Source organism: Staurois parvus, unplaced genomic scaffold (genome assembly GCF_062004578.1).
Source record: "Staurois parvus isolate SC_StPar_1 unplaced genomic scaffold, SC_StPar_1.0 ptg000938l, whole genome shotgun sequence".
In the NCBI taxonomy this organism is placed as follows: Eukaryota; Metazoa; Chordata; class Amphibia; order Anura; family Ranidae; genus Staurois; species Staurois parvus.
The window spans coordinates 401,413-420,079 of record NW_028318734.1 but is presented as its reverse complement, the minus strand read 5'-3'; the positions used below and the strand labels follow the sequence as shown (position 1 = coordinate 420,079).

Below are 18,667 nucleotides of genomic sequence, written 5' to 3'. Positions count from 1 at the left end.
TGTACACTTGCACAATAACTCACCCAGTTAACTCAGGTCCCCATATATATGTACACCTTCACTGTTGACTTGCAATTAATGGAAAATGCTGGACAGGTGGACAACAAGGCTAACCATGCCCCCCTCTCTCCATGTAGATAAACAGGGCTCTACAATGAATTTAACGTAAACCTTGAGCTTCTGTACAGGATGGGAACCTCTGTGGTGCCGATCTATTCCTGTTATGTGAGAGAACGCATGTGAAAAAAAAAAAAAAAAAAAAAAAAAAAAAAAAAGGAGTTCCAACAGCATCTTCCTTTGCTTCTAGAGGCCATTCCTCCCCCAACAGGTACATGCCAACAAAAAGACTGAGCGACTGTACACGTCTGTTACACTTGGTAACCCTTCAAGTGACTACACACCATGACTTCGTGTAATGCCTTCATATCCTAATGAATCTAGTGACCCAAAACTGTAAACAACCAGGTATAAAAATTGTGCCAGTTACTTACACTGCACTCCTTTAATAGCTTCAGACGAGACATGAAATAAAGTTTAACTTTACTTAGTGCAAAACAAGTACACATGCATGGAGAACATTGTCCCTAGGCCCTAACTCAGGCTTGTGTACTGCCTTAGCATACCTGCAAAAAAGGTGTAGTCCATCAATGATAAAGTCAATGGTTGTCAGTGTCCACAGCTGGTGAATGCAAGGGCTGCAAGGTGTCATGCAGCCGGAGAACAAGAGATCCCTAATCTTTTCCAAATCACTGACCCTTTTTTTATCTCCAGGATTAGTGGGTTGGACTCCAAGAAACCCACCAAGAAGAAAACCCGGAAATTAAGGTTAACTCTATCCCTTTGGTACGGGGCAGCACCTAGCTAAATTGCAACCCTCTTACAAGTTTATCATTACATTTCCAAAATCAGATAAATGCAAATACACAGGTTTCTACAGGTTTAAAAATTAAGATATGGTAAAAAAAACACAGGTAGCAAGTGCATTGGACTTCATGCAGAGCATAGAACTGATCCATCAGGACATCCAAGCTGGACAATATTCTGCTAATGGACTTTGAATGCAGAGCATAGAACGTATCCATCAGGACATCCAAGCTGGACAATATTCTGCTAATGGACTTTGAATGCAGAGCATAGAACTGATCCATCAGGACATCCAAGCTGGACAATATTCTGCTAATGGACTTTGAATGCAGAGCATAGAACTGATCCATCAGGACATCCAAGCTGGACAATATTCTGCTAATGGACTTTGAATGCAGAGCATAGAACTGATCCATCAGGACATCCAAGCTGGACAATATTCTGCTAATGGACTTTGAATGCAGAGCATAGAACTGATCCATCAGGACATCCAAGCTGGACAATATTCTGCTAATGGACTTTGAATGCAGAGCATAGAACTGATCCATCAGGACATCCAAGCTGGACAATATTCTGCTAATGGACTTTGAATGCAGAGCATAGAACTGATCCATCAGGACATCCAAGCTGGACAATATTCTGCTAATGGACTTTGAATGCAGAGCATAGAACTGATCCATCAGGACATCCAAGCTGGACAATATTCTGCTAATGGACTTTGAATGCAGAGCATAGAACTGATCCATCAGGACATCCAAGCTGGACAATATTCTGCTAATGGACTTTGAATGCAGAGCATAGAACTGATCAGGACATCCAAGCTGGACAATATACTGCTAATGGACTTTCAATGCAGAGCATAGAACGTATCCATCAGGACATCCAAGCTGGACAATATTCTGCTAATGGACTTTGAATGCAGAGCATAGAACTGATCCATCAGGACATCCAAGCTGGACAATATTCTGCTAATGGACTTTGAATGCAGAGCATAGAACGTATCCATCAGGACATCCAAGCTGGACAATATTCTGCTAATGGACTTTGAATGCAGAGCATAGAACTGATCCATCAGGACATCCAAGCTGGACAATATTCTGCTAATGGACTTTCAATGCAGAGCATAGAACTGATCCATCAGGACATCCAAGCTGGACAATATTCTGCTAATGGACTTTGAATGCAGAGCATAGAACTGATCCATCAGGACATCCAAGCTGGACAATATTCTGCTAATGGACTTTGAATGCAGAGCATAGAACTGATCCATCAGGACATCCAAGCTGGACAATATTCTGCTAATGGACTTTGAATGCAGAGCATAGAACGTATCCATCAGGACATCCAAGCTGGACAATATTCTGCTAATGGACTTTGAATGCAGAGCATAGAACTGATCCATCAGGACATCCAAGCTGGACAATATTCTGCTAATGGACTTTGAATGCAGAGCATAGAACGTATCCATCAGGACATCCAAGCTGGACAATATTCTGCTAATGGACTTTGAATGCAGAGCATAGAACTGATCCATCAGGACATCCAAGCTGGACAATATTCTGCTAATGGACTTTGAATGCAGAGCATAGAACTGATCCATCAGGACATCCAAGCTGGACAATATTCTGCTAATGGACTTTGAATGCAGAGCATAGAACTGATCCATCAGGACATCCAAGCTGGACAATATTCTGCTAATGGACTTTGAATGCAGAGCATAGAACTGATCCATCAGGACATCCAAGCTGGACAATATTCTGCTAATGGACTTTGAATGCAGAGCATAGAAATGATCCATCAGGACATCCAAGCTGGACAATATTCTGCTAATGGACTTTGAATGCAATGTCATCAAAAGTGGCAGATTTTGAACTCCCAAGGCTCCAGGTTGCTCAAGCACCATCTATGTTTGAGTTCACTCCATACACAGCTCCTGAACTGTGCAGCTTAGGAAAATGAGGAACAATTGCTGCTGCCCCCAAGCATTGATGGGTGAGCCTTTGGTGTCATAATATACACTGCTAGCAGTGGGTGCCTGCCTTGGAAAGAATCAGAATTGTGTTCCAGTATATGGGGACTTTGCTTGGTGGCAAATCAAAAAGGATCTTAACTTAGCACAAAGTGGAAGGAAGTTCTCTCAGGCACGCAAATGTTTTAGGACATGTTGGCCCTCTATGCCCCCAAGTGTTGCTCTGCCATGGACATTTTAAAATACGTTCAGTGGTCATGGAAAGCAGAAATGCTTTCAGGAAACCTAACTAGGAGTACGGTAATCTATATCCTATTTGAAGGTAAGAATGTCTTAGTAAATCTTAGTACACTGTTGATTTGATCAAAAATCTAGCGATTTGCTTGGTGGTAAATGAAAAAAGATCTCACCTTTGCATCTGGAAAGTGGAGGAAATTCACTATTGAAGCCAGTCAGGTTCTGAGACATATTGGACCTCAAATGTTCAAGGAGATGCTCTGCTATGGACATTGTAAAATATGCTCACCTGCTGTGGAAAGCGGAAATGTCTCCAGAAAACTGACATGTAATATAGCTTCATCAAGTGCTGTCTTGTGTCTTCCAGATCATGAGAAACTCCAATATCAGAGCTGGAGATGGAAAATCACATAATATTCTTTAAAGTCACCTTTTGTTAGGAGACAGGCATGTTGGATGTACTCCGGGAATTTTACAAGCCTCATGTCCTAGGTAAGGATAAAAAAAAAAAAAAAAAAAAACACACTTTCTTGGATACGAAGACCGAATTTAGTGAAGGCCAGAATTCTCCATTCCAGGAACCAAGTCCAGAGGCATCTGTGGCATGAGATGGGACACACCAAGAAATATCTTGCTCAGTGGGTTGAAGGGCATGTGGTCAGGCTTGGGGTGAATCCTACATATGAAGAGCTGCTGCAAAATCATTTCTAGTCTCTGCTGCAATCACCTGGCTAGTGTTGGGAGTCATCTCAGAATGGACACTGAAGATTCACAGCATGGTAAGTAAAGCAGATGTGTATTTTATTACTTTGTACCTTTGCATACTGTCTTATACTGAAACACTAAAAATAAATGTAAATATTTTATATAGCTTTGCTTTACCAGTCGAGAGGCCACCTGCCCAGCAAGATTTTGGCGTGGTTTAAGTATACAGAAGAATGAAGGCCCCCCTCCTGGTATTTTTACATTTGCAATCTGTGCCTTTTGCTCTATTGCATCTCAGCTGTTTTTTGGTACCAAAATGTAATATGGTTTAACTTGGTTGCCTACTTATTAACCATTTATTCGTTGTAATGAGAGCCAGCACATAAATTCTTAGCATTTAAAGAGGCTCTAGTTTTGAGCAGGAGGTGGTTGTGTCAAAAAAAAAAAAAAAAAAAAAAAAAAAAAAAAAAAAAAACACGACCTTTCCAGTTCTAAACATCTTAAAATGTCTGTCTCTCATTGCCTAGACCCCTTGGTTTTAGTTTTTGCAACATTGTCAAGTTTTACAAAAAATTGGTGTCAGGTGGAGAGCAACATTTGTGCCATGAGTTCTCAATCCCATTACTTTTAGTTATAGTTAGTCTGGCTGAAAAAGGTTATAATCCTATACCCACAGCTGATCCTGAGGAAGGCAAAAAACCCAGCAAAGCATGGTCCAATTTGCTCCTGCAGGTTTAGAAAAAATTCCTTGACACCGCCCCTTCCCCCCCATCATGTAAAAGTGTTCTACAAATAGTGTTGTAATCCTGGCAGCAGGAACATGGTTTGATGCTACACCACCCACCCCCCTATTTACTGTATGCTTGTGCTGTGTCCTCAACATTGTTGGCCAATGCCTCTTTCAGCCAATACTGGACACAGCTGGATCGGCACCCCTATCACTTGCACACAGCCAGCTTATAAACCTTGGCGAATGGTGTAATGGATAATTTTAGGCTGACAATTTTTACCTTCATGAACACTATTGTGAACTTGATAGGGGTCTCAGTTCCCACAAAAAAAAAAAAAAAAAAAGATATCAAAATTAGGTATTTATGAACTTTTGTATTCCCAAGAAGCTCTAAGTGGACATTGACTGTGTTCCTTTGAATATACAGTTTACCGTCTGTTTCATCACCATAAAAACCCCCGTTGAATGTTTCCTGCAGAGGTTTATGTTAGTATGGTCAACTGGCTAATGTAAAGGGAAAATATACCCTGGGCTCCTTGTCATTTCTAACACCTCCTGGTGAGTATTGTACTAGATCAGGGGTCTCCAAACTTTTACAAAGTGCTGGTTTACTGTCCTTCAAAAAAAAAAAAAAAAAAAAAACAGGAGGGCTGGATTGTAACCAGTGGGGGTAGAGAATGTTCCAGGCCCAGTATCAGTGAAAACATTGGGTACTATTCCTCCCATTAATGGTGTTATACAAAGCCAGAGGTTGTCATTGTGCACCATGACCTTCTAGCTGCCTGTGTCCTAACAACCAATGACATCAGTTGAGGACATTGGACTGCATCCTTGTTTGACGCTCCCCTGAGGACCGCAGTCAGTTCTGAGTGTCACAATAAACAGAGAAAGAGAAACATTGGAATACTAGTCAGTACCAGTGTGCTAGAGTTAGCTTTATAAGGAAAGGGGAAGAAAAAAAAAAAAAAAAGAAATCAGGAGCAGCACAGTGGCTAAGATGATTAGCACTTCCTCCTAGCAGTACTCTGTTTGAATCCCAACCTAGGCACCACCTGCCTGGAGTTTGCATGTCCTTGTGTGGGTTTCCTCCAGGTACTCAGGTTTCCTCCCACACTACAAAGACATGCTGGCAGGTTCATTGGATCTTGTCCTAATTGTCCCTAGTATGTGTATGCATGAATGTAAGTTAGGAACCTTAGATAGTACACCCCTTGCGGGTTGTGAATGTGCATTTTATTTGTAAGACGCTGCATAAATTGACAGCACTATGTATCTATAATAAATGTTAGGTGTCATATGTGGATGTTGCTGCATTATAGAAAACTAGTAAAAATTTTTACATTTTAGAATTAAGAATCTCTAGACAGAGCACCTTAACTGGAAAAAAAACCAAACATTTAAAGGACACACACGGACACACACACGGACAGACACACACACACACGGACACACACACGGACAGACACACACACACACGGACAGACACACACACACACGGACAGACACACACACACACGGACAGACACACACACACACGGACAGACACACACACACACGGACAGACACACACACACACGGACAGACACACACACACACGGACAGACACACACACACACGGACAGACACACACACACACACGGACAGACACACACACGGACAGACACACACACACACACACACACACACACACACGGACTGACACACACACACACACACGGACTGACACACACACACACACACACGGACTGACACACACACACACGGACTGACACACACACACACGGACTGACACACACACACACACACACACACACACACACACACACACACACACACGGACTGACACACACACACACACACACACACACACACACACACACGGACTGACACACACACACACACACACACGGACTGACACACACACACGGACTGACACACACACACACACACACACACACGGACTGACACACACACACACACACACACACACACACACGGACTGACACACACACACACGGACTGACACACACACACGGACGGGGACACACACACACGGACGGGGACACACACACACGGACGGGGACACACACACACGGACGGGGACACACACACACGGACGGGGACACACACACACACGGACGGGGACACACACGCACACGAGCAGTGGAGCATGGGAAGCAATCTGCTTCAATCTCCTTCCCAAAGCCTAACTGAACAAGCTGGAGGAAGGGGATTTGATGAGATACAATGCTGCTACATATGGCTACCTCCAGCTTTACTAAATCCCCCAATAGTTTGCTGCAATAAGCACCCCCTTCAGTATGACAAACCACAGGTATCCAGACTAGGGCACTCCAGCTGTAGTAAAAAACTAATACAAACATGCCTGTGGGGATCAGAGTCCTGCAATGCTTGATGGGACAACATAACTGACACCACAAACTGTTCTTCTGTGTTAGAGAACATGCTTGAAAAGGTTTGGGAAATGTATCCTGCGAGCTGTGGAGGGACAGTATGTACAACTACCCTATGATTAAATTCTTTGGGTGTGAAGGATGCCTAGGAGGTCCACAACTGATACACTAAGGGTACACTGACTTATTAGAACAGACATGTGCCCTGAGGTGCGTAGTATCTGATGGTACAAAGTATTAGACATAGCAGTGAAACATCCTGAGACCAAAACTAAAAAAACTTTCAGAGTGTCATTTCACTTGAATGTCAGTGACCGGACATAGTCTATTTCCAAGAATACCACATTTATATATTGATCCAAGTCTGAGTGCACTTTTATACTGAAGGTTTTGCTAGATTTCTATTCCAAAATACAAAAGCAGCTGAGAAGAATCTTCTATCCCTCCATTCCCAACCCCTTACAACGTGGATTTCCCTTTGTAGATGTAAACCTCACCCACCAAGAGCTTTGAACAGCCCATAGAACTCTATACACTACCGGCCTGGCCCACAGAACTCTATACACACACTAACCTTTCCAATAATCAAACTTGGATATTAAACGACTCCCTACACAACACTTGACTTTCTGGATCTTCTCTTATTGCTAGAACCTCAGAAGGTAATTGTCCTATTTCTGATTTCCATGGACTGAACTTTGTCTCTAATAAAGAAATCTCCCTGGACTAAGCTCTGTCTGATCTAGACCTCTACTTGTTTGTGCTCCCTGGACTGATATACAAGTTTTTTGCGCTCTATACTGAGGGAAAAAAAAAGTCATCTGTCCCTCTCTAGTCTCCTCTATGAATCAAGCTTTTCCCTAGAAACCACTTCAGCATCATTGGATTGATATTTTCCCTCCCCCAGAACCCTTCTTCTTTCCAACACACAAATGTCTAACAGTGTTTGTCTTCTCTTCACCCAGATTGAATACCTTTTCTATCCGCCCACTCATCACATGACCAATACCAACCAATAAATGTGAAGGTGTCCCAAGCTCCAGCCCTTCCCACTCAGACGACATCTCTCATTAGCTATTCATACTGAGCTATAGTTCCTCCCTTTCCCAGATTAACTCTTGTGCCGCACTTCCTCTTGGATGCTTTATAGGATAACTGACCCCCAGATCCATCTATTGGATGGAGGACCTCATTTGGTTTTGTCTATTAGAAGAACCATGGAAATTGGTTCCTACAGACAACTCCTCACCTTTCCTCCAATGACAGAACTATCCTGTGCTGGTGATCTGACCCCAGAGAGGAAAGGATCTCATCAATATCCAAACCAATTGTCAAAATGTGTGCCAGACAGACAACATTCTTCCACCCCTTCATACCTTAGGATTGTTACTAAACTTGCTGCGTCCTTCTTGGATGATTGCATCAAAGTTGTACGTTTATTAAGCAAAGAATTTTTGTGCGGCTCCACAGCCACACCGCCCACATAGATGTGAACCTAGCCTAAGGCGCGTGGTGCAGCTGCGGATTCAAACAAAAATCAGCGCAGCCGCACCACCCGCACAGGAGGAATGTGGGGCACGGGAGTCCAAATAAATAGGCTCTCGTGCCCACGCAAAAACCGCAGGAACGCGGATGTGAACCAGGGTAAAATGTGTATTATGGCATCCGCCCACGGGTCCCCATTCCTGTGGGTGGGTGGTGCAGCTACGGATCCGCACAAAAATCCATGCAGCCGCACCACCCGCACAGAGGAATGTGAACCCGTGGGCAGGTGCCATTATTTCTAATGACACGCCGCCCGCACTGGAGATCTCAACCGTACTGGGATCAGAGGTTCAGGTGTGGGCTGCATTTTCAGAAGAAATGCAGGAACCCTGCGTTTCCCGGGGCACGGGAGTCCATTCAAATTAATGGGCTCTCATGCCCGTGCAAAAAAAAAAAAAAAAAAAAAAAAAAAAACTCGGCTTGCAGGAACACTGATGTGAACCAGGGGTACATTTGTATTTTGGCTCCTTTTTATTGAGCATTTTGGCATTTACGTGCATTTTTCTGCTTTTTAACCTGCTGTATTATTTTAAGACGCATTTTGGCATGGGTTTCTTAATGTGCATTTTGACGCTTTTTTAAACACACATTTGAGTGCTTTAATGTACATTTTGGCACAGGTTGTGTTAACATGCATTTATAGTTTTTGTCCAAAAGGTGCCTGGCAGGTCTCCTGCAGACTTGTCAGAATATCTGCTTGCCATATGGGATGTACAGGACTGAATGGGGTGTATGGCGAAGCAGATATTCCGACAAGCTTCAATGAACTACCATGGTGCTCCAGAGCCGTGGTAGTTCATTGAAAAAACTACGAGCGCACAGCCACTAGGGCTGTCAGAACTCGTAGTTCATTTTATTCACGGAAGTCCATGAATGACGCGGCAATGTGGGCGGAGCACCGTACGGCTGCACGGTTTTCAAATTGGACAGATAATACGGGGAGACGTTTCCCTGTACAATCTGCAAAAGGGAGGGGTGGCAGGCGTGGCTGCAGCTATAGGAACATGTTACATATTCCACCCTAAAAAACAGGAGGAACATGGAACATGTTCCAAAAAGGTGAACTGATCCTTTAACCCCGCTGGTGCTGATATTAGGAAGGAAGAAGCCATCTACCTCACATCACAGCAGCTGCTCACCCATATTCTCCAGCTCTGGGACGGAGATATTTTACGGAGATGGTCAGTGAGCTCTTCAGATCTCACCTTCATAAATTGGCCATCTCTGTAAAAGTGAATGACAGAAGGGTGTGTCCTGTGATGAGAAGTGAAGAAAATGTTCTCCGCTCCTCAGCTCCATAAACTGGCACAACTTTGCTTACATAAAAGAAAGAAGCTGGGCTAGACGACATGTTCAACTTTGAGACTTTTGGCAATAGCACGGTTTATTTCAGATCACTACCTCTTCTGGCTGGGATGGCTTGTTATTACCAGTCTTAAACCGCCCCCCAGACTGTGATCCTAAGAAGGAGAACCCAGGAAGTCCAATGCAAGGTGATTGTGGAAACCCATCTATAGGAATCTTCTTTGTCAGCTATATCATCATCTCCTCTCCCATAGTGGAGAACATGTATATTGCTATAATCCTGGAACATTTTAGTGTTACCACAGAAGAGAGCGCAGATCCTCTAAGTGAGGATGACTTGGAAACATTCTATGAAATAAGGGAGAAATTTGATCCCGATGCCACCCAATTTATCCAGTTCAGTAAACTCTCAGATTTTGCTGATGCCTTGGAGCATCCATTGAGAGTTCCTAAGCCAAACACTATTGAACGTATTGCCATGGATTTGCCTATGGTGAGTGGTGACAGAATCCATTGTTTAGATATCCTCTTGGCCTTTACTAAACGTGTACTTTGAGAGAGCGGGGAGCTAGATATGTTGCGGCAGCAAATGGAAGAGCGCTTTGTAGCTTTCAAAAGTGTAAATGAGTCCATCACCACTATGCTCAGGGTGAGCAGGACGACGTATCAGCTGTGGTTATACAGCAGGCCTACAGACGCCATTTAACAAAACAAGGTTTTGTTTGTAGAAAACCTTCAACTAAAATAGTGGAATATGGACAGAAAAGAAGGCACCCCTTCTACAGCATCGCTACCATCATATACCAGTGTAACTAAACCTGAAAAGGAAAAAAAGAAAATACAAGAAGCGATGATAGAGCAAAAAGACAAAAAACTGTCAGGGAATCCAAGTGTTGAAAAAAAAAAGTTAATTCTCATTTGCAAGAAAAGGATTGTTTACAAATTTAATAATGACATCAATGCAGATCAGCTATGGAGACACTTATCTGATGATAAATATTAAATAATCTGCTTATTAGGACATGGTTGCATTTTAAGGCAGCGAATCACCACCTGGTTAAAGAACAAAAACAAGGAAGTTGTACTGCATGTCTCCCATCAACCAATGCAACTTAGGAGAAATGGCCAGAGCTGCAAGGAAGAGTCCAATTCCAGGGCAGCCAGATGGAGTTTATTTTCTCATATTCTGAAGAAAAAAAGAAAAAAAAACACCACTTTAGGGATGTGATTATTCAAGCAAAAACTATTCGCAATGTTACTTTAGTCAAGTAGCAAGAGACAAATCTGGGAAAAAAAAAAAAAAAAAACACAACATTAAGCCCATGCCACAATTTGGATATACCTGCATAATTTTTCTACATGGGCTTCATGTGATTCAGGAGATGGGAAAATTGGGTTGCTTTTCTGGCTGAATGGCCAATTTCAAAAAGAAAAAAAAAAAAAAAAATAAAAAAAATAAATTGCACTTGTTCAATGCATAGAAATGACTTGTATGATGGCACGCTGTGATCAGGAATCATGCATGAAGAATAAAAAACACAAAAACGTCAGTTCTGTCCACTGCAGTGGGATAGCTGTAAGTTTGAGGCACTCCACTGAATACTGAACACTATCTGGAGGCAACTTAATATATACCCTTCACCAATATTTACCAAATCTTCACACACTTTTACACGTCATGGTTAGGAATTAAAGCAAGACAAAGATGTGTGTTTATTAATGATTCTTTAAAAATATCACTTTTGCACATTACAAACAAAATTTAAAAAAACAACTAGTTCTGCTTAAGGTTTCCTTTACTGGGGTACTATAAAAAAGTAGAAAAAAAAATTGCTTCTAATATTCTATGTCACTGTAAACCAAAATCTAGGGCTGACGACATTCTGCTTTTTGTACTGTACAATGTTTTTAGTCTTCATTCTACAGAGGGCATATATTTAGCAGAAGCTGCAATATTTAGAAAAGCCTTTCATTGACAGTAAAGATCATGGCGCTGGGATGTGTTTTTTTTAAATCTGCTTATACTTTTGTATAGGCATTGTTCTCAGAAAATGGTTTTGTTTCGCTCGGGACAATTCACAGCTTAGCACTTTAAAATGGCATGTTTCACTTTGTCCTCAATTTTGAGTTGTATTTTTTTTTAATTTTTGTTTTTTTTTCGCTTACAAAAATGTATTTGCCACCATATTTATAGTGGAAAATTTGACAATTGTCAGAATAAAAAAAAAAAGGTATAGTTCAAAAAATGAGTTTTAGGGTCCTAAAGTGTAACAATGCGTTGTGAGATGAGTTCCAAGACGCTTTAATAGCATACCGCTGAGGAACATTTTTTCCCATTTCATTTTAGGTTTTTTTTTTTTTACAAAAAAGTATTCACTACGAATGTTAGAGACCAGAAAATTAAGAACGTTTTATTTTTTTATATTCATTTTTAAGTATGGTGTGACCTGGCTGTTGCTGCAGGAACATTATGCAAAAACAATGAAAGCTTGCCGTGTTCTGTATGTTATTAGCTCATGCTGCTGAAAATGCTATGGAATCGTGTGATGTAAATGTGGTTGAAGAAGAAAGCTGTTTTTGGTGTAGACCAAATTACCAGATATCTTGCCAAGACACAATGCATGAAATATCATACTGTACACTCATTTGTTACTAGTTCATTACTCAATTTTCTGTTGAAACCCACTTTACACTTCCAGCCGTACCTCTGTGCCAAGACAAACCCTTCCAGCCGTACCTCTGTGCCAAGACAAACCCTTCCAGCCATACCTCTGTGCCAAGACAAACCCTTCCAGCCATACCTCTGTGCCAAGACAAACCCTTCCAGCCATACCTCTGTGCCAAGACAAACCCTTCCAGCCATACCTCTGTGCCAAGAGAAACCCTTCCAGCCATACCTCTGTGCCAAGAGAAACCCTTCCAGCCATACCTCTGTGCCAAGAGAAACCCTTCCAGCCATACCTCTGTGCCAAGAGAAACCCTTCCAGCCATACCTCTGTGCCAAGAGAAACCCTTCCAGCCATACCTCTGTGCCAAGAGAAACCCTTCCAGCCATACCTCTGTGCCAAGAGAAACCCTTCCAGCCATACCTCTGTGCCAAGAGAAACCCTTCCAGCCATACCTCTGTGCCAAGAGAAACCCTTCCAGCCATACCTCTGTGCCAAGAGAAACCCTTCCAGCCATACCTCTGTGCCAAGAGAAACCCTTCCAGCCATACCTCTGTGCCAAGAGAAACCCTTCCAGCCATACCTCTGTGCCAAGAGAAACCCTTCCAGCCATACCTCTGTGCCAAGAGAAACCCTTCCAGCCATACCTCTGTGCCAAGAGAAACCCTTCCAGCCATACCTCTGTGCCAAGAGAAACCCTTCCAGCCATACCTCTGTGCCAAGAGAAACCCTTCCAGCCATACCTCTGTGCCAAGAGAAACCCTTCCAGCCATACCTCTGTGCCAAGAGAAACCCTTCCAGCCATACCTCTGTGCCAAGAGAAACCCTTCCAGCCATACCTCTGTGCCAAGAGAAACCCTTCCAGCCATACCTCTGTGCCAAGAGAAACCCTTCCAGCCATACCTCTGTGCCAAGAGAAACCCTTCCAGCCATACCTCTGTGCCAAGAGAAACCCTTCCAGCCATACCTCTGTGCCAAGAGAAACCCTTCCAGCCATACCTCTGTGCCAAGAGAAACCCTTCCAGCCATACCTCTGTGCCAAGAGAAACCCTTCCAGCCATACCTCTGTGCCAAGAGAAACCCTTCCAGCCATACCTCTGTGCCAAGAGAAACCCTTCCAGCCATACCTCTGTGCCAAGAGAAACCCTTCCAGCCATACCTCTGTGCCAAGAGAAACCCTTCCAGCCATACCTCTGTGCCAAGAGAAACCCTTCCAGCCATACCTCTGTGCCAAGAGAAACCCTTCCAGCCATACCTCTGTGCCAAGAGAAACCCTTCCAGCCATACCTCTGTGCCAAGAGAAACCCTTCCTAGTCAACTCCAAATGCAGTGACATAGGTGAGCATTAAATGAAGGAAAATCTGAAGGAGGAACAGTTTCTAACTTCATAGCGTGTTTCTATTTATTTCTCTCCATTTACAGCTGAAATAGGATGTATTACAGATCAACTCCATACATGTGTACAGGCTACGTTGTAAACAGCACAAAAAGCTGAAAAGTGTGGTTCAACTTTAAGAGGGTATTATAAATGCTGTAAAATATTTTAATTGACTTTTGTAAATATGGAAAATATGACAAACAAAATAGCTTCTGGTGTACGCCATTGTCATCTCATTTATTTTCTATTTTTTAAATACACCAGGTGATAATACACCTGGTGTATTATCATTTTTTAAAAACAAATAGGATTATGAGTGGTCTATTCTCATTCCAGTGTGCAATAAGTACTGACCACTTCTATGCAACATTCGGCTAACCTTCATACAAGTATCTTTAAGCTGTGAAAAGCCAAGTTTTTATATATATCAAATAGAATGGTGCAGCGCTAAATATTAAAACACAGTTTATACACACGATATATTAGTGCGAATTCACACATGCGTGATTTCACTCTGATGGTGATCTGTAAATATAAAAGTTCAATATAATGGTGCGGATCATGGGGAGATCCTTATTCCAGGTGAGTGGACTTCCTGATCCAAGGTGTGATAATAGGTGTGAACCACACAAATAGGTGAAAAAACGCACTCACCAGATGTGCGTTTAACATACACAATATGTAATCCTGTGTCACCAGGCCATAGAACGATCATCAGATCCCAGATCAGATTACCCCCAGATCACCATTCCGGTTCCACAGAAGTAAGGTCATCAGAAACTGCTACCAGGTATCACCACCAGGGTCCTGAATCCTCCAGATGGGCACTGCGAATGATAGCACTCACACAGAGTGCCCAATAAGAGACCACATAGCGTGATACTGCTTAAGATACCTTTATTCAGAGTTGGTTGGTGTGGGGTACATAAAAGATTTTGAACAAAAAGTTTACTGACCATATATGTTTCCAAAGTGTCCACCAGCGGTGGTTAGGTGTCCTGCTGCTGCTGCCCCCCCCCCCTTGAATTGTTTTGTGCGATGCACGTATTCATAGGGTTCAGGGCTAGCAAAATTAAGAAACTGATTGGTTTGAGAGCATTATCTCTAACCAGGTAGGAGATAAGGACATAACCAATGTGGAAGATAAAACCAACAACCAATCTCCACAGCCCAGCAAACTATCATCCAACAGCAAACAGCGCTTGAACAACCTCCTACCCAATATTTTTTAATTTGCAGAGTCTGACCAAAATGAACAATGACAGTCTCTGGGACAGGATTGTAAGTCAATTAGACATTGACAAGGGCGGAGGTGTGGTCGTCATGAACAAAACTGATTTGTCACAAGTGCATCACATTTGCAGATAAAAGACACCTACGCAGAATTACAAAGGAACCCCCTTATATCCTATAAGAAATTTTTGAAGGCACTAATTAAAAAAAAAAAAAAAAAGGGTCAGACATCGGTATTCTTAATAAGAAAGGAGGGATTACCGATGTCCCTCAGTCCCTAGACTACCAATTTTTTTTTTTATTGCTTGCCAAAAATTCACAAGGATCCGGTCAAACCTCTAGGCCACCCAATAGTGGGATAGGCTACCTGTGTTCTCGCATATGGGGACTATATAGACTCCAACCGTTAGTCTGCAGCACACCATCTTTTCTTAGAGACTCTAAACAGGTTTTGATGGATATTAAAAAGACATTCAATTTCATAATCCCACTTTTATGGCTACAGCGGATGTACCGCGCTATATAGCAAATATTAAACATGCGGATGGTCTTAGTGCTGCCGAATTTTATTTGAATGAGGCTGATATACCACAAACTACAAAGACTATATATTGGAACTAATGGATTTTGCCATGAGGCATAACTATTTTTGGTTTAATGATAAATACTATTGTCAGGAATGGACTCACCACTGGTGGTGCTGTGGCTCACTTGCTCTGTGGGCTGCAGTACCAGCTCCTACCAAAGGGTGCTTTCAGCAGCCAGGGTCTCACTCCTGCAATCAAGCCATCACCTGAGGCAGATTGCAGGTGGTGTATTTAAGCAGGGCCAGGCCTGCAGTCAGGGACTTGGTGTTTGTTCCCCACGAGCCCCTGTACCCGCATCCTGTGCTTCCTGCACCGACCCCGGCTATTCCTGACCTCTCTCCTGCCTGCTCCTTTGTACCTTGTCTACCCGATAGTTACCGACCCGGCCTGCCTGACTACGCTTGTGTTCCCGCACATATTGAGACTAGTTTAAGGTTTGGTTTGCACTGTGTTCGGTGTAACCTTAAAATAAAATTATATTACTTTTACACCATACTTGAAGCCTGCATTTCCCTGTGTCAGTCCACACATCTCTGGTCATACCTGGATCCCTGACAACTATTTACAAGTTACTGGCATTGCCATGGGTGCGAAATTCGCGTCCAGCTTAGCAAACTTTTTCATGGCGAGGTGGGAAGAGGATGATTTATTCTAGGGACTGGCCTCATCTACTCTATCATCGTTATATTGATGATATTCTGCTATTCTGTGAAGGAGATGAATTTACACTACAAAATCTCTTCACCACCCTTAACTACAATAATCTGAACATTAAAAACTTTTTAGTATAACTATCATGAAATAAAATTTCCTTGATCTTACCCTTTGCAATAACGGCACAGGAATTTCATCTAAAAAACTTTTCAACAAACTACAGACAGGAATAGTTTTATCCAAGGATAGCTGCCATCTACCTAGATGGCTTGATAATATACCCAGGGGTCAGTTCCTTCGTATCCGCAGAAACTGCGATAAAACCAGAAGATTTTATGTTACAATCCAACATACTTAAACAAAAGGTTTATTGAAAAAGGTTATGACACGAATGTATTAGAAGCTGAAATTAATAAGGTTGGTGTTATTGAGAGAACAAGTCTCCTTACCTCAAAGGGTAGGGTTCAGACAGATGTCCTTTTATCACCAATTTCTCAATCCAATATTAGGGACGTAGCAAGGATCATTAAGAAAAACTGGAATTTCTTAAAAAAATGACCCAGAGCTAGGGAAGCTCTTACCAGGACTATCCAGAAAATACATATCGCAAAGCGCCTTCGCTAAGAAAAATTAGCCCCCAACATAGTTAATCCTCTGAAGCAACCCTCAGTTTGTTTTTTTTTTAATAGGAAGGCCTTCTTTCCATGCAATAGGTGCATGCTGTGCGTTAATGGCGTTCATAAAAACCCCATTAAAAAAAAAAAAAAAAAAACTTTGTTCCAACTTTACTGGTAGATCTTACGACATACAATCTACCATCACTTGCAATAGCTCCTATGTAGTGTACCTGTTGGAATGCTCGTGTGGTAAGCAATATGTGGGCAGAACAACCAGAAGGCTCAAAGATAGGCTACGCAAGCATTTAGCTAAAATTAAAAAAAGGCTACAAAGATCATTCAGTATCGATACACTACCGTCAACATAATAGGAACCTGCATTCTCTGAAATTCACAGGTATTGATATTAAAAAGAACCGGAGAGGCATTCATAAAAAAAAAAGGAGGGCAGTGTCTATGCTAGAAACTAAATGGATTTGTTACATACTCAGTCTCCACGTGGTTTAAATATTGAGCTAGACAAATTGTTTCATAGACACGAGTTCAGCTGTTGCCTCCTCCGTTTGTTCACGACTCTTTGGCCTTTCCTATTACGGTTTAATATATTTTATTTATATTTTACTAGAGTGTTCCTTTAGTGAAGCCACACACACACACGAACAAAAATCAGGGTTTAACTTACACATTTCCATTAGATGTCAGCCAAAAGGAAGCCATCCATTCTCTGCCTTCCCCACCCATCTCCCTTGTATAAAGCAGGCCTCTCCTGCCTCTGATCAGTGACTATTTCCAGAGTTTCCGGTATATTCATCTACTACAGCCCAGCTGAAGATCCGGTGTTGATCAGAGGAACCGAATACTCGGAGAAACTAATCCAACATCACAGCTGAATCCATCTCCTTAGGGTAAGGGTCACTTTCATCTAACCAATCAATGGATCTTTAATGAACATTGATAATCCTGCAGAGGTTTAAGAGGTGTATGCAATATTGTTTTAGCAATTTTAAGAAACAAAAATGGTGCACTGAAATGGACCACTTTCAGCCATGCTGGCCTATGTTTGTTTATTATTCTATTGGATGTTCAGTATTCAGAGGAGTCAGTATTCTGGTGAAAGAAAGTTTTGTAATTCCATCCTTCTATCCTTATTGTGTTTTGGGTTATAACATTTTAATGTTGGAGAAGTCAAGCGTCAGGGGGCAACGGGGGAAAGGCGCCTGATGACAGTTCAAATCGGAAGAGTTAGCTATCCTCCCCCATAGTCTTCTGGGATATTAGATCCCAGAAGACTACAGGACCATTCACAAGGCACAGCACTACTTGCGCATGGGCACCCAGGTCTGAAGCCCCAATCTCACAGTGCTCACAATGGGGAGTGAGGACAGCTGGTGAAAAGGGGATTCAGTATGCTGCTGGAAGGTGGGACAGTGGAGTGGCTGTTTTTTTAAAGTCAGCAGCTACAGTTTGACTTGAGCTCTGCGTTAAGCTTGGATAAAAGTGGGTTCTGTTCATAGAACCTAGAGTTTTTATTCTGTGCATGAAGTGGCTGGGAAAGATGAGAAGCTATAAATATAGTTTGAAGTTACAGGACAAAAAAAAAAAAGGTAGTAGTAATCTCAGGATTCTGAGAAGGATCAGGAACGGAATGCATATCAGGAGTTTGTCTTCTACTTCAATGTTATATAATATACCAATAAAACCACCACTGTGTGCTGATCAGTTAAATAAGGTTTTTCAACCAGACCTGTGCGGTAGAATGAGTG

General features: G+C 42.2%; 1 pseudogene; it reads left to right on the top strand.

The window, feature by feature from the left end:
• LOC149441888 (sodium channel protein type 8 subunit alpha-like) overlaps window positions 1–10,666 on the top strand; it is a 50,204-nt pseudogene extending 39,538 nt beyond the window's left edge.
• The last annotated feature ends 8,001 nt before the right edge of the window (window positions 10,667–18,667 follow it).